Source organism: Mobula hypostoma, chromosome 23 (genome assembly GCF_963921235.1).
Source record: "Mobula hypostoma chromosome 23, sMobHyp1.1, whole genome shotgun sequence".
Classification (NCBI taxonomy): domain Eukaryota; kingdom Metazoa; phylum Chordata; class Chondrichthyes; order Myliobatiformes; family Myliobatidae; genus Mobula; species Mobula hypostoma.
The window spans coordinates 54140973-54165384 of NC_086119.1; the positions used below are offsets into that span (position 1 = coordinate 54140973).

General features: G+C 41.9%; 1 long non-coding RNA gene across 1 annotated transcript in view; it reads left to right on the plus strand.

The window, feature by feature from the left end:
• LOC134336655 (uncharacterized) overlaps positions 1-23487 on the plus strand; it is a 113166-nt gene extending 89679 nt beyond the window's left edge. Inside the window, exons 2-4 of the long non-coding RNA XR_010015841.1 lie at positions 22019-22077; positions 22163-22232; positions 23392-23487. This is a non-coding gene — a long non-coding RNA (uncharacterized LOC134336655). The remainder of the gene's footprint in view (positions 1-22018; positions 22078-22162; positions 22233-23391) is intronic.
• Positions 23488-24412: the final 925 nt, after the last annotated feature.

Genomic DNA, 24412 nt, shown 5'->3' on the forward strand with positions numbered 1-24412 from the left:
CCAAATATTCAATCCAACACATGTCCTTGGCAAATAGGAATATATTTGATTAGGGATCTCACAGTAGAGGAACCCTTAGAACCAATGATCATAATATGATAGAATTCACCATATCAGTATTACAGTGGAATAATGTGAATTACAGAGGCGTGGGAGAGGAGCTGGTTAAAGCTGATTATAAGGGTATACTAGCAAAGTTGTTAGCAGAATAGCAATGGCTGGAATTCTTGCAGGCAATTTGGAAGGTGCAGGATAGATACACTCTAAAAATGAAGAAGTATTATAAAAGGAGGATGAAACGACCATGCTGACAAAGGAAGTCAAAGACAATGTAAAAGCAAATGAGTGCCCATATAATATATCAACAAATAATAGGAAGTTATTGGATTTGTAAGCTTTTAAAAACCATAAGGAGAGAAAAGATTAAATATGAAGGCAAGCTCACAAAAGGAGAAAAATATCCGAAAAATATTTTCTGATATATACAGTAAAAGGACTAGAGGGGATAGAGTTTGTCAACTGTGTTCAGAAAAATTTCCTTAATTAGTATGTAAAAGTCCCAATGGGAGAGTGCATGATACTTGATCTGCTATTCAAGAATGAGACAGGACAGGTGACAGAAGCTTGTGTAGGGGAACACTTCGCATCTACTGATCACAATCCCATTAGTTTCAAAGTAAATACACAAAATAAATCTGGTCCGCAGGTTGAGATTCTAAATCGGAGAAAGGCCAATTTTTATGGTATCAGAAAGGATCTGGCAAGTGTGAATTGGACTGACTGTTTACTTACAAAGGTGTATTTGGTCAGTGGGAGGCTTTCAAAAGTGAAATTTTGAGAGTACAAAGTTTCCATGTGCCTTTCAGAATAAACGATAGAGATAACAGGTGCAGGGGACCTCGGTTTTCAAGAGATATTGAGGCTTTGGTTAATAAAAAAATGAGCTGCATTGCAGTATAGGCAAGTAGGAACAAAATTGACGCTTATGGAGAATATGAAATGCAAGAGAACACTTAAAGAAATGAGGAGGGCTGAAGGGAGACGTGAGGTTGCCCTAGCAGACAAGGTGAACGAGAACCCTAAGGGATTCTACAGATAGATTAAGAGCAAAAGGATTGCAAAAGGAGAAATTGATCCTCTGGAAGATCAGTATGGTAATCCATGTGTGGAGCCAAACGAGATGGGGGAGATCTTAAATACTCCCTCTTTGTCTCCACCCTTATTACCCCCTCTCCCCCACTCTCCCCCTCTTTTTCTCCTTCTCGACACACCTCCCTCACTCTCTCAATCCTCTCCCCCCTTTATTCCCCCTCTCTCCCCCCTCACCCGGTCTCTCTGCCCTCTCTCCCCACCACTCTCTCCACCTTCCCCCTCCCCACTCTCTCACCTCTCTCCCCTGTCCACTTTCTCTCTATCCCACTCCCCCTTTCCTCTCCTCTCTACCCATTCTCTCCCACTCTGTTCCCCTCTCCACTCCCCTCTACCCCCTCCCCGACTCACTCCCCCAGTTTCTTCCTTCTCACTCCCCACTCTCTCCTCCCCTCTCTCCCCCTCTTTACCTGCTGTCTCTACCCCAACTCTCTTTCCCTCTCTCTCTCTCCACTCTCTCCCCTCTCTCCAGCCTCCTCCCCCTCATCTCACTCCACTACCTCCCCCACTCTCCTCTCCCCCTCTTTCTCCAACCCCTCTCTACTTATAAGATGATGAGAAGCATTGATCGTGTGGGTATTCAGAGGATTTTTCCCAGGGCTGAAATGGTTGCCAAGAGGACACAGGTTTAAGGTGCTGCGGAGTAGGTACAGAGGAGATGACAGGAGTAAGTTTTTTACACAGGGAGTGGTGAGTATGTGGAATGAGCTGCCGGCAATGGTGGTGGAGGCGGATACGATAGGGTCTTTTAAGAGACTTTTGGATAGGTGCATGGAGCTTAGAAATATAGAGGGCTATGGGTAAGCCTAGTAATTTCTTTTTTTTGTAATTTATTTTTTATTGTATTTAATCATCAAAGAAACACTTCCATAAGATGTATTTCAGATACTGTACATATATATCATATAATCATATTTGTCACAAATCTCCACATAATAGTTATCTGAGGTATACACTTACAGAAAGGAGAGGAAAGAAAGAATAATCGAAAGAAGAAAACTATGTACAAGTAGGGAGTGATTTTTTTTTACAACATATTCATTGACTTGTGAGAATAAAATCAGGCCCATGAGGTGTTATGTAGTTAAACTATTTTTTCCAGTAAGGTAGGGATATCTTCAGCACAGCTTTGTGGGCCGAAGGGCCTGTATTGTGCTATAGGTTTTCTATCTTTCTCTCCCCGCACCCCATTTCCCCCCTCTCTCTCCCCTCTTCCCACTCTCTACCCCCTCTCTCCTCCTCTACCACCTCCCTCCCTCCATCTACCCTCTCTCCCCAATCCACTTTCCCCCTCTCCCCTTATCCCTCCCCTTCCCACTCTCTACCCTCCTTCTCTCCCCTCTCTCACTCCCTTCTCTCCCCCCTCTACCACCTCTCTCCCCCACACTCTCTCTCCCCATCTCTCCCCCTCTCTCTACCACACTCTCACCATCTTTGTCTCCCCACTCTTCCCTTTCCTCCCTCTCACTTCCCCTCTCTCTCTCTCTCTCCCTCTGTACACCCCTTTCTACCCCCTCCTCTCCATCCTCTCTCTTCCCACTCCCCTTCTCTCCCTCTCTCTACCCTCTCCTCCTTGCTCCTCACTCTCTCCCACCCTCTCCCCCGCCCCCTCATTTTCCCCTCTCTACTCCTCTCTATCCCCACTTCCTACTTTCTAACCCCCCTCTCCCCCTTCTCTCCCCTCTCTCTCCCTCCCCTCTCTTCCCCTCCCTCCTACCCTCTCCCCCTCACCCCTACATTTCCCCCCTCCCCCTCTCATTTCCCCTCTCAGCCCCTTTCTCCCTCTCTCCCACTTCTCTCCACTCTCTCTCCCACCTCTCCCCACTCCCTCCCCTCTCCCTCCATCTCCCCACTCTCCCACCCTCTCCCTCTCCCCTCTTCCCACTCTCCACCTCCTCTCTCCCCATCCCTCTTTCACCCCCTCTCCCTCTCTCCCCTCTCTCACCCTCCCCTTCTCTCCCCTCTACCACCTCTCTCCCCCACTCACTCTCAATCCCCATCTCTTCCCGGCTCTCTCTACCCACACTTTCCCCCATTTTTGTCCCCCTTTCTCCCTGCTCTTTCCCCCAGTTTCCCCAGCCTCACCCACTCTCCTTCCTCTCCCTAGACCCGATTTCCTCCCTCTCACTCCCTCCTCTCTTCCCCTCTGTACACCCCTTTCTTCCTCTTCTCTCCATCCACTCTGTCCCCACTTGCACTTCTCTCCCCAACCTCTCCCTCTCCCCCCTCCCCATCCTCTCCCCCTCTTTCCCCACTCTCATTCATTCTCTCTGAGGGGGCAAGGGAATGGGAACCAGAGTGATAGGGCTGAGGAACAGGAATAGAGAAATAAATCAAAGACAGCATGAAACAGAGATGATAGAAAGAACAGACAGGAGATGAGGCATAATCACAGCCAGTGGGATGAATTACAGGGCAATAGAGGCATGGTGTAGTTGAAAGAGAAAGCAAAAAATACTGGACTGAAAGTACTGTATTTGAATGTGTGCAGCATACGAAAGAAAATGGATGATCTTGAAATTCAGCTACAGATTGGCAAGTATGACGTTGTGGCCATCTCTGAAACTTGGCTAAAGGATGGCTGCCGTTGGGAGTTGAATGTCCAAGGGTATATGGTGTGTCGGAAAGACAGGTTAGTAGGCAGAGGAGGTGGTGTGGCCCTGTGTATCAGAAATAATATCAGATTATTAGAAAGGGGTGACATAGGATCGGAAGGTGTAGGGTCTCTATGGGTTGAGTTAAGAAATGGCAAGGGTAAAAGGTCCCTAATGGCAGTTGTATACAGGCCTTCAAACAGCAGGTGGGATGTGGATTACAGATTACAGCAGGGGATGGAAAAGGCACGTCAGAAGGGCAATGTCATGATTATCGTTGGGGATTTTAACATGAAGGTGGATTGGGAAAACAAGGCCAGTACTGGACCTCAAGAGAGAGAAAATGTAGACTACCTAAGGGATGGCTTTTTAGAACAGCTTGTTGTTGAGTCCACCAAGGGATCAGCTGTGCTGGATTGGGTGTTGTGCAGTGATCCAGAGGTGATAAGAGAGCTTAAGGTTAAGGAACCCTTCGGGAACAGTGATCACAACATGGTCGAGTTCACTTTGAAATTTGAGGAGAAACTAAATTCCAATGTGTCAATATTTCAGTGGAATAAAGGAAATTACAAAGGCATGAGAGGGGAAGTGGCCAAGGTTGACTGGAAAGGGTCACTAGCGGGAAGGACAGCACAGCAGAAATGGCTGGAGTTTCTGTGAAAAATGAGGGAAGTGCAAGACAGATATATTCCAAATAGGAAGAAAATTTCGAATGGAAGAAGGACGCTACTGTGGCTGACAAGTGAAGTCAGAGCCAAAGTAAAAGCAAAAGAGACCAAAGCTAGTGGGAAGATAGAGGATTGGGAAGCTTTTGAAAACTTATAGAATGAAACTAAGAAGGTCATTAGGAAGGAAAAGATGAATTATGAATGGAAGCTGGAGCCTAATATCAAAGAAGATACTAAAAGCTTTTCTAAGTACAAACAGGGTAAAAGAGAGTGGAAGGGTGGAGCATTGGTTGATTGGCAGAAAACAGAGAGTGGGAATAAAGGGATCCAATTCTGGCTGGTTGTCAGTTACCAGTAGAGTTCCACGGGGTCGGTGCAGGGACCCCTGCTTTTTGTTTTCAAATGTTTTTATTGTGAAGCAACATCAGCTTAACCACAACCGACGATGTCCTAAAGTACAATGCTACTTTTTTCCTTTTCTTTCTTATAATAACATAATGAAAGTCAAATGAATGTATGTGTAGTAAACAAGCAAAAAGCAAAGGAAACCCTACCACCCCGTCTCCTTTCCCCTTCCCAGCCCTCCCCTCCCCTCACCCCTCCCGTATGTGCTGTTTAGGTCCTACTGCCCCCCACACTTAGTTCAGCTGTCGGTCTCTTCTAAATACAACAGTAACGGTTGCCAGATTTTTTTCAAATTCTTTGAGTCTGTCCTTGATAACATATCTTATTAACCACATAACCATATAACAATTACAGCACAGAAACAGGCCATCTCGGCCCTTCTAGTCCCTGCTGAACTCTTACTCTCACCTAGTCCCACCGACCTGCACTCAGCCCATAACCCTCCATTCCTTTCCTGTCCATATAGCTATCCAATTTAACTTTAAATGACAACATCGAACCTGCCTCAACCACTTCTGCTGGAAGCTCGTTCCACACAGCTACCACTCTCTGAGTAAAGAAGCTCCCCCTCATGTTACCCCTAAACTTTTGCCCTTTAACTCTCAACTCATGTCCTCTTGTTTGAATAGCCCCCACTCTCGATGGAAAAAGCCTATCCACGTCAACTCTATCTATTCCCCTCATAATTTTAAATACCTCTATCAAGTCCCCTCTCAACCTTCTATGCTCCAAAGAATAAAGACCTAATTTGTTCAACCTTTCTCTGTAACTTAGGAGATGAAACCCAGGCAACATTTTAGTAAATCTCCTCTGTACTCTCTCAATTTTACTGACATCTTTCCTATAATTCGGTGACCAGACCTGTACACAATACTCCAAATTTGGCCTCACCAGTGCCTTATACAATATCAACATTACATCCCAACTCCTATACTCAATGCTTTGATTTATAAAGGCCAGCATACCAAAAGCTTTCTTCACCACCCTATCCACATGAAATTCCACCTTCAGGGAACTATGCATCATTATTCCTAGATCCCTCTGTTCTACCGCATTTTTCAATGCCCTACCATTTACCATGTATGTCCTATTTTGATTAGTCCTACCAAAATGTAGCACCTCACATTTATCAGCATTAAACTCTATCTGCCATCTTTCAGCCCACTCTTCTAAGTGGTCTAAATCTCTCTGCAAGCTTTGAAAACCTACTTCATTATCCACAACTCCACCTATCTCAGTATCATCTGCATACTTACTTATCCAATTTACCACCCCATCATCCAGATCATTAATATATATGACAAACAACATTGGACCCCAGTACAGATCCCTGAGGCACACCAATCTGACACACAGTTATCACCACTACTCTCTGGTGTCTCCCATCCAGCCACTGCTGAATCCATTTTACTACTTTGATATTAATGCCTAACAATTGAACCTTTCTAACTAACCTTCCATGTGGAACCTTGTCAAAGGCCTTACTGAAGTCCATATAGACAACATCCACCGCTTTACCCTCGTCAACTTTCCTAGTAACCTCATCAAAAAATTCAATAAGATTTGTCAGACATGACCTTCCACACACAAATCCATGTTGACTGTTCCTAATCAGACCCTGTCTATCCAGATAATTATATAAACTATCTCTAAGAATACTTTCCATCAATTTACCCACCACTGACGTCAAACTCACAGGCCAATAACTGCTAGGTTTGCTCTTAGAACCCTTTTTAAACAATGGAACAACTTGGCATTCTTTGATATGCCAAGAATGCAGCCTAGAAGATTAGCGTGCCTTCGGAGTTTCGGGATTTCGTGGCTCTGGAGGTGGATGGACCGAAGGTCAGTGCCTCTGCAGGGAATCGGTGTGCCGTGGGAGATGGAAGATCTCTGGCTGTGTGCCCAGAGACCTGAGTTCTTCGGGCAGAGAGCTCGGAAAAAATGATGCAATGGACTTTTAACATCGTAAATCAGTGAGTTGTTTGTTATGTCTTCCCTCTCACTGTGAAACGGAGACATCTCTTTTTCCCTTATTAGGGAGCGAGAGAGTCTGTGGTATGTTGAACACCAGGTGAATGAGTACTCTTTGGAGTACTGCAAGTCTGTGTCTTTATAGGTGCTTTGCTGCATGCTTGAGTGTTCAGTGGGGGCACCAATGCTTTTTTTTTTTTGCTGGTGGCAGACCGGGGCTCTGACATTTAACTGTCATTCATTCTTTGAGGCACTCCACTTTTTTGTGGATAGTTGTGAAGAAGAACTATTTCAGAATGTATATAGAGTAATTTCTACATTTCTTTGACATTAAATGTACCTTTGAAACCTTTCTAGTTGTGGGACCTTCCTTTGCCCTCAAGTAACCTGAGTTCTTTATGGCATAGATCAACTTTATGTTTATTTTTATTTTTCGCACCATTCTCTAGAGACTGTTGTGCATGAAAATCCCAGGAGATCAGCAGTTTCTGAGGTACTCAAGCCACTCTGTCTAGCACCAACATTCTGCAGTCAAAGTCACTTAGATCACATTTCTTCTCCTTTCTGGCATTTGGTCTGAACACCAGTTGAACCTTTTGACCATGTTTGCATGCACATGATTGGCTGATTAGATATTTGCGTTAATGTGCAGGAGTAGCCACTGAGTGTATGTTCTTTGTCTGTGACCGGATGAATTAAGGGTAGTTCCCTTTTTGATTCTATTTCTTAATTACAAATAAAAGCTGTGTAAGTCTCTTTGTAAGATATGTGGAGTGTAAACTCTTTCAGCTCTATCTTGTACACTTTTCACTTCTCTTTTGTTTTTCCTGAGACTGATGCTACCTCTCACTCATGGCATGGAAACAAAAAGGTTCATTGTCTTGGCTGTTTTTCATTCTGCTCCATGTGCTCCTTCACATACTCCATCTATAGTTCTTTCTTTCCCTTCCTTGATTGTCTCTTTCCAGTGGAGAGTTAGGATAATTACAGTATCTGCTGCAGGCTGAACCTCACAGGCATGTTGACTAAATTTTTCTAATATATTTTCCTTTTCCTTTGATTATGAATTTCCACCAGTGTTGTTGATAGGTACTGAACTGTGTCCTTTTTATTTTCTACGTGTCTGCTCTCATCCTTTTTTTCTCTCCCCCCCCCCCCACTCTCTGAGTTTTGGCCCACTGCCATTTAATGGACTCTGCAATTTCTGATGCCACCACCAGATGCTATTCCCTTTCTGACCTTCTAATCCCCTGACCCTTCTAGCATTCTGAGTGGATCTTCACTTACATGGTTACATAGTCCATTAATGTTCACATTCTTTCCCATCTTGTTCTGCCATGTTGAACTTTTTAACTTACTCCTGCCATGTTATCCAGAGCACCCTTTCCAGGTAATTTGGAGTAGTGCATTTTGTGCACCAGAGGTGTCTGCAACACTTCTGCATTTGGTCATTTTTTTCTTTGTACTGCCTCCACGCACTGTTGTAATGAAATGATGAGGATGGATGGCGAAGGGAAGCTTTTCACTGTACCTCACGTGATAATAATAAACCAGTTTACTAATTTAGTCTTCATTCTGATTCTTAGATACACAAATTTTACAGCTTTGCTTCCTTCTTTCCTTATCCAGCTGTGTTGTGACAGTATTTTGAACAGAGATTGCAGCTGCTCAGAAGGTGAATACTAAATGGCTGCGTCAGTAGCACCATTTCAATGACATTTAAGGGTTGGCAGTAAATGGAAGCTTTGTCAGTGATGCCTGTATCCTGAAAAACGAAGAAGGAAAAATGCATCCATTGCTGGAAAATACATAAATTATGAAATTTATAGTTTGTACTATGAAGATTTGCACCAGAGATTCCAATATAGTTTTCATGTGTGCAGCAGCATGAGGTTTAAAAATTATTTGCAGAGACACTGTATTCTTGTATACTCAAAAGGTGAGGAGCACCTTGCATTTTTGAGAGTGCCATTGTAAATTGAATTTGGATGATATTCTAAATCAATCAGCATTATCAATAATTCCTATTTCTGTTAACATAACGAGCTCCCTAAGATGCCCAGAGGATTGTACTAAGTGACGTACTGAACCATGCATATCCTTTGAACACCTGCTAAAATTATTATGCTAAAATTGGTGTGAAAATTAGTGACATGGGTGGGAATTCAGAGGTTACAACTAGAGAGAGGGAGAGCTATAGCTGGACAGAATAATCTGGTTGAGTAAATAAACGTCATCTGTAAATATAAAGAACACAATGCAACCTTCTTGATGCTGGAGGAACTCAGCAGGTCAGGCATCATCAGTGAGGAAAATGGCTCGTTGATGTTTCAGGTCAAGCCTCTTCATCCAGAATACCTGGACATTAGTTCCTCTATCTTATATGTTGCTATAGATTCCAGCAACTGCAGTCCCCCAGTTGCACTTTCTATTGTGTCCACATTGAACAAAAAACATGCAGACTTTAAGCATATTGCTGAGTTTCAAGTCTGTATCAAGATTGCATGTTGTTGCCTTCAGTATATCATTTGTTTAAGCTTTCTCCTATCATACATTGCTATTGAAACCTTCAACATTTCAATTTCTTTCAACTTTACTTTCCTAGTCTCTAATTTACTGTCTGTCCTAGAATTTCAATCTGATTCACTCTACTTCAATTCACTGCCTGTCAGCACATTGTTTTTAAAAACAGCCTTGCTCTTCTGTTCACACCATTGCCTCGCCCTGCTCCCTGCAAGCTTAAGCTGCTCGACTATTGGCGGCAGCACTCTTCATAAAGTATCTAACCTGTTTTACTGTCCTCAATAGGATTAATAGGTTCAGTAGGTTGGCGAGTGGCCAAGTGGTTAAGGCGGTCGTCTGGTGATCTGAAGGTCACTAGTTCGAGCCTTGGTTGAATGTTGTGTCCTTAAGCAAGGCACTTAACCACACATTGCTCTGCGACCACACCGGTGCCAAGCTGTATGGGTCCTAATGCCCCTCCCTTGGACAACATCGGTGGCGTGGAGAGGGGAGACTTGCAGCATGGGCAACTGCCGGTCTTCCATACAACCTTGCTCAGGCCTGCGCCCTGGAAACCTTCCAAAGCGCAAATCCATGGTCTCACGAGACTAACGGATGCCTATAATAATAGGTTTAAGAACTGGTCTTCCTGATGAAGCTTTCAGTTTATGCTGTCAGGTCAAGTGACATTTTAGTCATGATGCTCTACTTAACATTTACCGTTGTATTTCAGGATTGAAGTGCATTCTTTTTCCTGATCATCCCATTTTGTGATGTTAACATCGCCCTGACTGAATAAGTTATCAGAACAGACCAGACGTTGGATTTTATTGCTTTGGCGTACATGTGATGGACTGCAGGCGAAAGACCTCAGGCTTCCTTCCTCCTTTCCCATCCCTGTTGTAGGAAGGTTAAAAATAAAGTTCTCTTTCCTTGTATGGCATTTCTACATAAATTGTTTTCAGTTATTTTGAACATTTCAGAAATACTCCATTGGCTGCTATGGAACAAATCATTACCATGGAAGTGTTAAAATATTTTTATGGGAACATTGTGTACTCCTTCAGTTAATAAAAAAGGTATAAAACTACAGGACAATTTTAGGATGTATCTTAAAAACAAATAACATAAACAAGAGTATAGTCAGCACGTGGGAAAAGAAAATTAGATAAACTCACCTTCGATTACTACTAATGTGATCTAGAATTTTACAGTAACCATAAACTTTTTCCTTTTTCATTCTATTTGCATTTGTGAATTTAATAGTTCAACATGCACACTGACAAAATACATTAATTTTACCTTAATTCTGTGCTGCTGGTAATTCTGTGCAGTGAATTAGATTGGGGATTTGAACGCTTTCCCTGTAGAATTAAACCATGTTGAAAATGCTGAGCATGGGACATCGGTTTTCGGTCACTGTCTAGCATGGCTGTCCGCAGTCAGTCTGTCATAATCTCAGTTAGTCATATCTATCTTAATGTAACATTTTGTAACATTCAATCACTTGAAAGGTAACACTGTTATGTACATTTGGCATGAAGAGTTTAATCAGAACAGGACATAGAAATGTTTATCAATAGGAAGGAAAAAGTTAAATTGTCAGACTCAGTGGAAATACATTCTATCAGCCATGTGAGGACTCTGTACCAGAACTGCTCTACTGTAAGCAATTTTATTCAGTGTTTTAGTGACCTACATTGAAAATTCTTCATGTTCATGGTGCATGCAGACAGATGGCAGGTACCGTTCATTTTCAATTCAGTGAACAAATTACAACCTTAGTTTGTTGTTCCATTGGATCGGTTCCTCGGCAATCATGATTTTCAAATGCAGTTCCATTGTTAACAAGATTGTTTGTCTATTTTAATGAAATATTTGGCTCCTTTATTTCCTTTAGTTGAGTAATTGATTAGGTACAATGTAGTTACTGACTACTTATATTACACTGGTGCCTTATGTCTGGTTCTGTAAGTATTTGGATGCAAAGATGAGAAATTTTAAAATCAGTCTTCAATTGTGCCTAACTAATCAATCTGTTCTGTTTATCTTAGCAATCCATTGAATGTGCTGGAAATTGAAATGGACATGTTGATTCTTTGTGTTCTAAGCTTGACATTTCTAAGATATTACATTGTAACTATACACTTCAACAATGTTATTTCTCTGGGATGAATACAAATCATTTTCATTAAAGGTTGAGGTTTCTGGGTCTGTCGATTGTCTTTGTTTTAGCTTCACTTGCATAACGATTTTTAACTCCAGCAAAAGGAACATGCTGCAGGAAGAGCGTAAGATAATAGAAGCAGAAGTAGGCCACTTGCTTCTCGAAATTTAAACCTTGTGTCATTCAGGCGAATCTGCATTTTTATCATTGCAAAGGCTAATGTATATTTTATGAGATTCATTGCTCAGAACTGAACACAGGTCTTCCAAATAAGGCCAATAAAACGTTCTACTCAAGTCTATCCTCAATATATCACTTATAGAACATAGAATAGTACAGCACAGTACAGGCCCTTTACTCGCCACCAGGCCATTTCAGAATAAGACCAGCATTCTTCTAGGCTTCTCACCACAGGAGCAAATTTGACGTTGTTTTTCTTTGCACTCTTTCCATCGTAGTTGCATCCTTCATAGAGCACTGAACACTGTATTGGAAATGTGGCTTCACCAATGTCTTGTACATCCCAGCTTGCATACTTAATAGCCTGACTAATGAAGGCCAGAGTTGACCACCTGTCTACTGGTGTCGCCACTTTCAGGAAACCACGTACTTGTACACTTGGATTCCACTGTCTATAACTCCCCTCGAGACCCTACTGTTGGCTGTGAATGCCCTACCTGATTTGTATTTCCAAAATGAACAACTCAGACTTAACCACTTAAATTCTACTTGCCACTTTCAGCCCACTTACCCAGTTAAGTAAGATCCCTCTGTAAATCCTGATAACTGTTTTCAATGACATCACCTATTTTAGTGTCATCTGTGAACTTCCTAAACATGCCGTGTACATTTTTATCCAAATTATGCGTGGGCCCATCACTGAGCAAGAGTCAGAGCCCTCCAGTTCAAAAAGCAAGCTTCCAACATCATCCTCTGCTTCGCACTAATTAAGCCAATAGTGTATGCATTTCGCTAGTTCTTCCTGGATCCCGTGTGATTTATCTTTTATAACACACTTCACTATGCAAGGCCTTATCAGAGTCCTTACTGAAGTCTGTTTAGACAATATCTAACAACCTTCCTGATTACCATTTCAAATAACCATTTGTGAAACATGATCTTCGATATTGCTGTGGAGGTCAAGTCTTTGGGTACATTTAAAGCGGAGGTTGATTCCATTCAATTCAATCCATTTAACTGTTATTTAACCATATATGAATACTCATGAATACAGTCAAACAAGACAGTGTTATTGCAAAGCCACATTACCAACAGTCACACACAATAAGTACACACAAGATCACAATCACATAAGAGTCCTGACCCCCGCTATACAAGTCAACAAACCTACAGAGAATATCAATAAAAAGACGATGACGCAGAATATGCAATATATGTAACCTCAGGCTCAGCCAGCACATGTTCATCTAGGGGTAAACAACTTCTGGCCCTGCCAAACTGAGAAATTTCATATGTATGGATGCTGCGTGATGTGTTGCCTGGTTACAAATCCACACCACAAAATATCCGACAGTACACTATATGCAATTAAATTATTGAACTTTCCAAATCTTAATCTGGATAGAGGGTTAGTAAAGAAAATAAAAAGTAAAAGGGCCCATTTGAAGGAAAAGTCAAAAGTGCACGTTGGAGCTCACTGCTACGGCTCTGCACCAACCATTGACCTCCTCCAAGCATCGCCGAACTTCAGACCCTCGCTCCTGGTCCACTCCATCTGGTGGTCTACCAGCTCTCTCCCCATGTGTCTTCCTTCTTCTTCTCTCGCCGACCTAAGACCGTGAAAAACCTGGCTCCCAGGCACACAAGAAAGGACAACATTTCTCCCATTGGATAGCCCCTGCATTCCAAAGTCCTGTTATCCCTAATCATAACCCAAACATTGCTGCTACAAAGAAACCATTACCTTAACAGTGGAACATTACATAGAAGCCATTACATAAACCTTACAGCGTGTTACATAGCTTAAGACCCCAGTCCATTGAGTGCCGCTAAAAATATACAGCTGGCCGCAACAGAGTTCGCCTTCTGCCAAGCGAAACCCTGGGAAGGCAGCTTCGATTCCATTCTGGAACTGTGCCACACCGTTCTCAGTGAAGTGCAACGGCTTCGCCCCTTACTCTGTGTGGCTGAAAGAAGACGACACTGTGGCTTTAGGCCAAGTCATCACAAAGGACTAGGCCGCTCCATCCTCCCCACTCGTATCCAATAAATCAGCGATCGAACTTGCGGTGTACCAGATTAACAATGTTGAAAGGGGACTTGCGATCTGAAGAGAAGCTACCATGGCACTACTGGCTATTTGACTGTAAGCCTCGATCTATTCAGGCAGCAGCACGTTGCGCAGCTCCTTCATTATCTCTGCCAGCCAGTAACTTGCTGATGGTGTAGACCTGTAGTCCTTTGCATTCACAGCAGGATCATGTGGTCGTTAGATGTACATTTAAGTAGAATGGCATCAACTTTTGTCGACCCCGGAGAAGCAGCTGTGACTAGTCGCGCTGCCATCTTGCTGGAACACATGCCGGATGGGTTCTTCATTAGGAAGGATGTCAGAAGTTATTGGGAGAAGGCAGAAAAATGTGGTTGAAAGGAATAATAAGCTAGCCTTGATGGAATGATGGAACAGACTTGATGGACCGAATGCCCCAATTCTGCTCCTAAGTCTTATGATCTAATCACTATGCTATTCCAAATAAATTCCTGTCTTTCCAAATGCCAGTATATCTTATTTGCTATCGTTAACTTATCGAGCCTAGCTGTTATGCTACTGGACTGTCGTGTCTAGATTTTACTTTGCAGCCCTTCTTAAATAGGAAGTTCAAAAGTCCGAAGTTCAAAGCAGATTTTTTATCAAAGAAAATATATGTCACCATATACAACCCTGAGATGAATTTTTTTGTGAGATTCACAATAAACACAATAGAGTCAATGAAAGACCGCACCCAACAGGGCGGACAAACAACCAGCGTGCAAAAGACAACAATGTGCAAATATAAAAAGAAAGAAAAATGAGATGATAATATAAAGCAATAACTATTGAGAATAGAGATGAAGAGTCCTTGAAAGTGAGTCCAAAGGTTGTGGGAACATTTCAATGTTGGGGGGAGTGAAGTTATCCCCTCTGGTTCAGGAGCCTGATGGTTGAGTGGCACAATGTTAGCCACTCTCCAGTCTTCTGGCACTTCATCCACCATTATTGATGATGCATATATTTCAGTCAGGGCTCCTGCAGTTTCTTCTGTAGCTTGCCAAAGAGTTCTTCGATATACCTGATCAGGTCTTGGAGATTTACCTTTTGTACTGTATTTTAAGACATCCAGCACCACCTCTGCTGTAATGCAGACTGTCTCCAAGACATGCCCGTTAACTATCTAGAGATTTAAAGTCTTCAATTTCTTCTGCAATATAAAGAGAAATATTCAGTGAGGATCTCGCCGATCTCCTGAGTTCCACACGAAAGGTTTGGTCTTTATGGAGCCCCGTTCTCTGTCTGATTACTCTTTTTTCCCTTAGTATACTTAAAATCTCTTTGTATTCTCCCTAATCTTCTCTGCTCTCTCATCCACCCTTTTTTCCCCTCATGCCCCCGCCTTGCTCTCTTGTGGCTCCTCTTCTGCCCTTCTGATTCCCTTAAGTACACTCCTGCAAGTCTTATTCCCAAATGATTTACTTGAACCCAGCTGCCTGTACCTGACAGGTTGCCTCATTTTTCCTGACCAAAGCATAAATATCCTTCATCATTCGGGATTTCCTACTCCTGCCAGCCTTGCTCTTCTGTGTAACTTTGTAAACCAGCTTCAGTTTAGCCGTCTTTGCCATTCTTTGTTCAGGCTAATTCCATATACAGGACAAAGTTACCTTAGTAGATCCACTTGAATTGATTGGCAGCACAAGGAATGTCTTCCACTTATGAAATATTCAAGCTTAACTTGAACATGGTCAATACCACCAACCCCTTAAAAGACCCTATAAATAAACTACAAAACCTGGGCCTCTGTACCTCCCTCTGCAGATAGATCCATTTTTTCATTAGGAGACCACAGTCAGTATAGACCATTAATAATATCCCATCCTTGCTGACAACCAACATTGGCGCATCACAAGGATCTGTGCTTAGCCCACCGCTGTACTTTGTCTACAATCATGACTGTGGCTAGGCATAGCTCCAAAGGGATCTATAAACTCATCAATGACACCATTGTTGTTGCAGAATATCAGATGGCTATGAGGAAGTGTACAGAAGTGAGATAGATTGATTGATGTCGGAGCAACAACTTTGCAATCAATATCAGTAAGATCAATTAATTGATTGTGGACTTCAGGAAGGGGAAGTCGGAAGAATATACACCAGTCCTCATTGAAAAGTCAGCGGTGAAAGGTGGGAGCAGCTTTGAGTTCATGGGCATTAGAACCTTAGAAGATATATCCTGGGCCCAACTTGCAGGTGCAATCTTGAAGGAAAATTTCAATCGCTGAGTGCAATGATACACTCAGCAGGCAGTGAAGAAAGCTAATGGCATGCTGGCCTTCATAACATAACAAGGGGAATTGAGTATAAGAGCAAAGAGGTCCTTCTGCAGCTGGTGAGACCACACCTGGAGTACTGTGTGCAGTTTTGGTCTCCAAATTTGAGGAAGGACATTCTTGCTATTGAGGGAGTGCAGCATAGGTTCACAAGGTTAATTCCCAGGATGGCGGGACTGTCATATGTCAAAAGATTGGAGCAACTGGCTTGTATACTCTGGAGTTTAGAAGGCTGAGAGGGGATCTTATTGAAACATATAAGATTATTAAGGGATTGGACACGCTGGAGGTAGGAAGCATGTTCCTGCTGATGGGTGAGTCCAGAACCAAAAGCCACAGATTAAGAATAAGGGGTAGGCCATTTAGAACGAAGTTGAGGAAAAACTTTTTCACCCAGAGAGTGGTGGATATATGGAATGCTCTGCCCCAGAAGGCTGTGGAGGCCAAGTCTCTGGATGCTTTCAAGAGAGAGTTAGATAGAGCCCTTAAAGATAGCGGAGTCAAGGGATATGAGGAGAAGGCAGGAACTGGATACTGATTGTGCACCATCAGCCATGATCACAGTGAATAGCAGTGCTGGCTCGAAGGGCCGAATGACCTACTCCTGCACCTATTGTCTATTGTCTATTTTTTAGATACAGGCGGTACCTAATATATTGGCAACTGAGTGTGTGACCCTGGACTTCTAGTCTGCAGCTGATCCACTTCAAGGTATGAAGTGTGTGTTCAGCCTTGCTCTTCTGCACACCACTGTTGTAACATGAGATCATTTGAATTACTGTTGCCTTCCTATCAGCTTAAACCAGATTGGCCATTCTCCTCTGATCTTTCTCATTAACAAGGTATTTTCACCCACAGAATTGCCACTCGCTGGATTTTTTTTATTTTTCGCACTATTCTCTGTAAACTCTAAAGACTATAGTGCATGAAAATCCCAGGAGATCAACAATTTTTGAGGTACTTAAACCATCCCATCTGGCACCAACAATTATTCTCTGTCAAAGTCACTTAGATCACATTTCTTCCCCATTCTGATGTTTGGTTTGAACAACAACTGAACCTCTTGACCAGGTCTGCATGCTTTTATGCATTGAGTTGCTGCTACATTATTGGCTGATTAGATACCTGCAATAACAAACAGTACCTAATAAAGTGGCACTTCATTAGGCGTTTGAGGAGATTTTGTATTTTACCAAAGACTTCAGTAAATTTCCACAGATATATTGTCGAGAACATTCTGGCTGGGGCATCTGGATCTGGGCCGTACCCTCCAAATATCCGGACCTGCCTCTCGGTTTTTTTGTACTACCTTACTTTCCATTTCTCTATTTTCTATTTATGATTTATAATTTAAATTTTTAATATTTACTATCGATTTGTAATCCAGGGAGCGGGAAGCGCAGAATCAAATATCGCTGTGATGATTGTACGTTCTAGTATCAATTGTTTGGCGGCAATAAAGTATAAAATATCCCTGCCAGGTATGAAGGATTCAATCCACAGGATCATAAGTGGCTGCCAGTAGGTTGTAAACTCAGATTCGGACCATGGTTACCCAGCATCGAGGAGATTGTCAGGAAGCAGTACCTCAAGAAGGTGGCATCTAGCATTAAGTGTCTTCAATCTGGCACATGCCTTCTTAAAGTCATAGAGTACTACAGCACAGAAACAGTCTATGCTGAACTACTATTGAGATATATGAGACTAGAACTAGGGGAGATTGCCTCATGATTCGGGAGAGTAGATTTAGGACGGAGATGAAGAAGAACTGCTTTTCCCAGAGGGTGGTGAATCTGTGGAATTCTCTGCCCAATGAAGCAGTGGAAACTACCTCAGTAAATATACTTAAGACAAGGTTGGATAGATTTTTGCATAGTAGGGTAATTAAAGGTTATGGGGAAAATGCAGGTAGGTGGAGATGAGCCCGTGGCCAGATCAGCCATGATCTTATTGAATGGTGGAGCAGGCTCGTTGGGCCAGACGGCCAACTCCTGCTCCTATTTCCTATGTTCTTATTCTGCCTAATTCCTCCATTGTCCTGCACCTGAACAAAGCTCTCCTTACCCCTCCTATCCATGTACTTATCCAAACTTCTTTTAAATATTGAAATTGATTATTGAACCTGTGAACATTACCTCACTTTTTAAATATATATTATTTCTGTTTTTGTACAATTTTTAATCTGTTCAATATACATATACTGTAATATATTTATTTATTTATTTTTACTTTTTTCTTCTGTAAGATTCAGCTCTATCAACTCACGTTCGTCTAGGGGAATCTGCCGTCTGCCTGCCGAACTGTGTCTACGTTCGCGTAGATGCTGTATAATGAACCCCGGTACAAACCCACAACATAAAATATCAGACAAAACACAATGTACGATTAAATGATTACACTTTATAACTCTTTTAGGTGGTGTTTAGTAGAAACAAATAACACAAAGGCACTACTCAGTAAGTTTATCAGTCTCGTGCACAAAATATAATTCGTTGGAGCTCATGCCTTCCCGATCAATCCACAATTGACCTCCAAATCTCTGACAGCATCCAAACCGTCGAATTCCAGTATCCACCATCCGGGAACCGCCAGCCGCTCCCGCACTCGCCCATTCTCTTCACTTGCCTGCTTGAAAAGACCGCGAACTCTCTCTCGGTCCCACCATACGAGATGGCACAACAAGTCATCATTGTTTAGTTCCCTGTTATCTGTAACTTTAACCCAAACATCACAGCTACAGAGAAACATGACCTCATCATTTGACATTACAGAGAAACCATTTCATATAACACTACAGAGAAGCCATTTTGTTAGCCTTAACAGTTAACATTACAGTTAATATTACTGAGAATCTTACACTTCTATATTACTTTATACTTTATTGTCACCAATCAATTGGTACTGGAATGTACAATCATCACAGCGATATTTGATTCTGCGCTTCACACTCCCTGGATTACAAATATTAAATATTAAAAATATTAAAAATAGTTAAAATTAGTAAATATTAAAATTTTAAATTATAAATCATAAATAGAAAATAGAAAAATGAGAAGTAAGGTAGTGCAAAAAAACTGAGAGGCAGGTCCGGATATTTGGAGGGTACGGCCCAGATCCGGGTCAGGATCCATTCAGCAGTCTTATCACAGTTGGAAAGAAGCTGTTCCCAAATCTGGCTGTACGAGCCTTCAAGCTCCTGAGCCTTCCCCCGGAGGGAAGACGGACGAAAAGTCTGTTGGCTGGGTGGGTCGAGTCCTTGATTATCCTGGCAGCACTGCTCCGACAGCGTGCGGTGTAAAGTGAGTCCACGGACGGAAGATTGGTTTGTGTATTATATTTTGCATTGAACTGCTGCTGCTAAGTTAACAAATTTCACGATACATGCTGGTGATAATAATCCTGATTCTGATTCATATTTCTGGATCATTGGGACCTCATCTAGTACAGGATAACCTGTACATAAGGGACGGGTTGCACTTGAATCTGAGGGGGACCAATATCCCCGTGGGCAGGTTTGCTAGAGCTGTCGGGAGTGATTTGAACCAATATGGCAGGGAGATGGGAACCAGTATGATAGAGCTGAGGATGAGCCAGCAGGTTTGCAAGAAGATGATACAACATGTAATATGAATGTAAAGAAGGACAAGCCAATGATTGGGTACAACTGCAGACAGAGCAAAGATTTAAGTTGTACCAAAGAGGCAATGTTCAAAATGGCGAATAATGCAGGACTGAAGGTTCTGTACTTAAATGTACATGACATTCAGACAAACTCGTGGAGCAATTAGAGATTGGTTGGTATGGTGTTGTGGGCATCACTGAGTCGTGGCTGAAAGGAAGTCATATTTAGGAGTTTAACGTCAAGAGATATTGAAAGAGCTTTGCAGCAGGACTTAGACAAATTGGAAGAATGGGCAAAAAAGTGGTAGATGGAGAACAGTGTTGGGAAATGTATATGTAACTGGGTGACCGTCGGATCTTACTCAGTATCGTTAAAAGTGTACTTAGGCATCCGTCCGGGTAATGCTAGAATAGTTGCCTGTGCCTTTAAGGGAGACGGTGATGTCATTACGCATGCGCGGGGTAGTGGGGAGACCATTTTGCTTTCTGCTGAAGATGCGGTAAGGTGTTAGAATTGGGTTCTTCCCAGAGTGTGCTGGGCATGGTGAGGAAAGGTGAGCATTAATTGACAATATCCATGTGAATTCGTTTATGCTTGTTGGCGGATCGAGAATATCGGTAATTTGACATGTTTTACATTTGGATGCTTTAGATTTCCACGAGTGAAGGAATCAATGCTGGGTAGCATGGCTTATACCAAGTTCCTCACCATCCAAGTAGGTCAGTCTTCCTGTAATTTAACTACCAGGCAATACCTTGTAAAAGTTGTGCCAAAGTGTACCTTTTGTCTAACTTTATTGTATCGGGACTGATTGTGCATGTAACCGCGTAATGTGAATGTTTAGTCTCTGTTCGGAAGTTCAGCACGTGTGTACATCTTACATGAGATGTATTCGCTTACATTTTTCGCTGTTATGTATAAGATGCAGGGAGGGTGGGATTCTAATGTTGTTTGTATTGTGTTCCTTCAGGATTGCCACTACCATATTTGTACTGTATTTGTACCGTATTAGTTCTGGTGTATTTTTATCCTGCATACACATTTCTGTCCATACACAAGGATGTGAATCAGAAATTAAACTGAGATTGTAACAGCAAGATCTGGTTGAAAATTCGTTCATTTTGTTTCGCGACCCTCTACTGGCACTTAAACATCGAAAACAGATAAAGGAATTAAAACCCGACAAAGTCTTTGTTGTCCTGAATGTGTACTTTTCCCCAGGCTACAAACAGCTGAAATTTTTTTTATATTACGCTTTTTGCTTTCTTACAGATGCTGCAGCATCTGTTTTTTATACGTGTATAAACATTGCTTCTGCTTTATTGCTTCCAGTGGGAGTGTAGTAGTCTGCTCAGTAGCAGTGCTCAGAAATACCATGTAGTGAAAATGCTAAAACCATTTGGATCCCACTGCATGGAGAACATTTGTGTTTTGTTTTGAGTGTGTAATTGGATTAGCACTTCACGAGGCTTCTATTACAAATGACACTAATTAAAGACAAAGCTGTTTCCCCCATACGGCACTAAGTAACTCAGTTTCTGAAGTGTCGTGTTCGTAATGATATGTACTGTTAGAATAAGAGCACTGAATTCAAACCAACGTGTCTACAGACCCGCCAATTGTGGGTCAGGTTCTATTCAGTTCCTCCAGCATTTACCTTGCAAATTATTCAACTGCTGTTGCCAGTCATAATTCTATGCTCTATAGTTATCTAGCAATGCTGATAGTAATTAGGTAATTAGTACTGTATGTTAGCAATTTCAGTTGGAGCAGTTTAGTCATATTAACAATTCAAGTTGCATCTTGTATCCTGATTAATAACTTTATAACAAGCAAAAAGAAAATGTCAAATGCAGTCGTAGATGTAGAGTGGGTAGAGTCTGAACCAGTGAAAGCAAGTTATTATACATTAATTACTTATTCATGTTTTGGCATTTGTATTAGTTCGCAAGGTACTGTCTTGGCAATGAAAATCATGAACTTGTTTAAATACAATCACAAACAGGAGAAAATCTGCAGATGCTGGAAATCCAAGCAACACACACAAAATGCTGGAGGAACTCAGCAGGCCAGGCAGCATCTATGGAAAAGAGTAAACAGTCGGCATTTTGGGCAGACACCCTTCATTAGGACTGCTGAAGGGTCTCGGCCAGAAATGTCAGCTGTACGCTTTTCCATAGATGCTGCCTGGCTTGCTGAGTTCCTCCAGCATTTTGTGTGTGCTGTGCATGTAACTTGTTTAAATCTTGTTTTAACTTTATGACTTTAAAGTTGCTTTTTCAGTACAGGATATGAGATGGGCTTTTTATAACCCTGAAATCAAACCGAGACAAGAAATTAATATTTTAATGTGAACTATTAATTCTTGATGTAACTTGTGATTTCCTTTCAGACTTATTATATTAATGAACACCATTCTGAGAAGGTTGAGCTACTTTGAACGTTTAGTAGGTAAGTAATGCTGAGTATTGACAGAGGAATTATATTCCCCTTAACTGCTAAGTTCTCAGTCTGTTTTTTTTAAATTTCATTGCAGTAAAAATACACTGTTTCAAGGATCAAGTCAAAAATCTTAAACATCCTAAAACTCCTTATACAATCCATATGTAAGTATTCATGTCTCAACAATAATGAACAATTTGGGTTTCTCAGGCTTACATGTAGGATGTAGAGAGGATGTTTTCTGTGATGGGGGAAGTCTAAGACCAGAGGAGTCTCATAATAGAGGGTTGTCCATTTAGAATGGAGATGAGGAATGTCTTTTGCCAGAGAGAAGTGAATCTGTGGAATTCGTTACCATAGGTGGCTGTGAAGGCCATCTTTACGTATATTTAAGGCAGAGGTTGATAGATTCTTGTTTAGTTAGAGTATGAAAGGTTATGGGGAGAAGGCAGGAGGATGGAGCTGAGAGGGAAGTGGATCAGCCACAATGAAATGGTGGAGCAGACTGGATGGGCCGAATGGCCGAATTCTGTTCCTATATCTTCTGGTCTTAATATAATTGTGATAATGAATTGAAGTAAATGAGGTACTAAATTGGTAATCTGATACTGCACTTCTGGATAAGTAACACCTTAGGATGAATACTATTTATTTTTCTCACCCAATAAGATTGCCAATATCATACATCCCATCCAGTTGGCAAAAACTTCTTCAGAAGCTGGTTATGTTAAATAAACGTACTATCATTCCAGACATTCTTTCCCCAATAGTCAAATATCTTAACAGTTCTGCATTGTACGCCTTATCCAGCTTGAATGCTTAGCATTAGGAGAGTCACACAGTGAAAACAGACTAGGTGAACTGAAAGGCCTGTTTCTGTGTTGTAATTCTCTTTGACTATCTGTATTTCAGTCTCCAGAGCACTTGACTGGCTTTGTTTTTGAAGAAGGATTGTAACACGAACAAAATATCGGCATATTGGTCTTTTTAATTTCTTACTTATTAATGTTGCTCTGTCAATTTTGCTTCTATAAATCCTGATTGTAAATACATTTGAATGTTAGTTTAGCTCAGAGTCATATAGAGATGTAGCACTGATTTAGCATTTAGTATTTTTAAGTAAGTATTTGGCTCTAATTATGGTTAATCGTGGCTTAAGTTGTTCTGCACAGTTCTGCAATAAGTCTTAGTAGAGAATGAGATGTCTCCATTTGGTGCTGAGGTGGTAAACACAGTACTAACAGTCACACGCAGCACATACAGCATGTTTAATTATGATAGCAGAGTATTATACAGTTACAAAATAATATTTTTAAAAAATAGCACAGGTCCCTGAGTGTCATGGCCTGAAGATTGATGGTGCACGGATGTTGTCCTGGATCCACGTTTCTGCAACATCAAGTCCTCAACAGTTCATCATCTCATGCAAGTGCAGCTGCAAACAAATACAATCCAGCTTGTCTTCCATTGAGCAAACACTGGAGGGCAGCATTGACGAGAGTGTCCAGCCCCCAAACCCGGTATGGAATCCAGGGGCACGCAGCCAGCTCCAGCATCTCCTACTCTATTGGTCGCAAAAGGCGACCCCAAGGCATGAAGGCCTGGTCTGCGCCACAACCAAGGGCCTTTGGTCTCGCCAGTGAATCCAGTGAATTGGATTTGCAGAATTCTGCATTACCAATGTCTACTAGGGACTTGCGATCACAATAAGAACATCCAAGCCAGTCATTTCCACCATTTATTAGATTGCCCATTGCCTCGTGCATCCCCTCTGACGCATCTTCCCTGGATGGCTGAAGTCGACTGCAACACGGTGTGCAGCAGGTCCAGGTCCATCGCTATTGAGCAACTGGCTAGTGGGGTAGACCTGCAGTACTTGAAATTCTTGGTACCCTGCAGTGTCTTGTGATCATGGTTGCTGTGTCTGAGTGTGCTGCATCTCACTCAGCAAGTCAGGCATCATCTATAGAGGAAGAATCAATGTTTCAATTTCATCTTTCTTCATTTGCAAGGTTCACTGGGGTCAATCGGCAATTGATTAAAATCTTTACAGATCCTTAGTAAGATTGAAAAAGAAGTTTTGAATATCTTTTAGAGATGAATTCTTCTGTTTCTTTACTTCAGGCAAATGTTGGGTCTCAAATGGAACTACTGCAACCTTGAGAGTCTTCTGAATCTCAGTTATATCTATCATGCGTATTTCAGACTGACTATTATAGCCTGTTGCATCGGCTGAATCAGACAGGCTGCAGACAGTGAAATTGAATTCTGGGTTCACTACAAAATGTGGCATGAATCAGATCAGAATCAGGTTTAATATCACTGACATGTGTCATGAAATTTG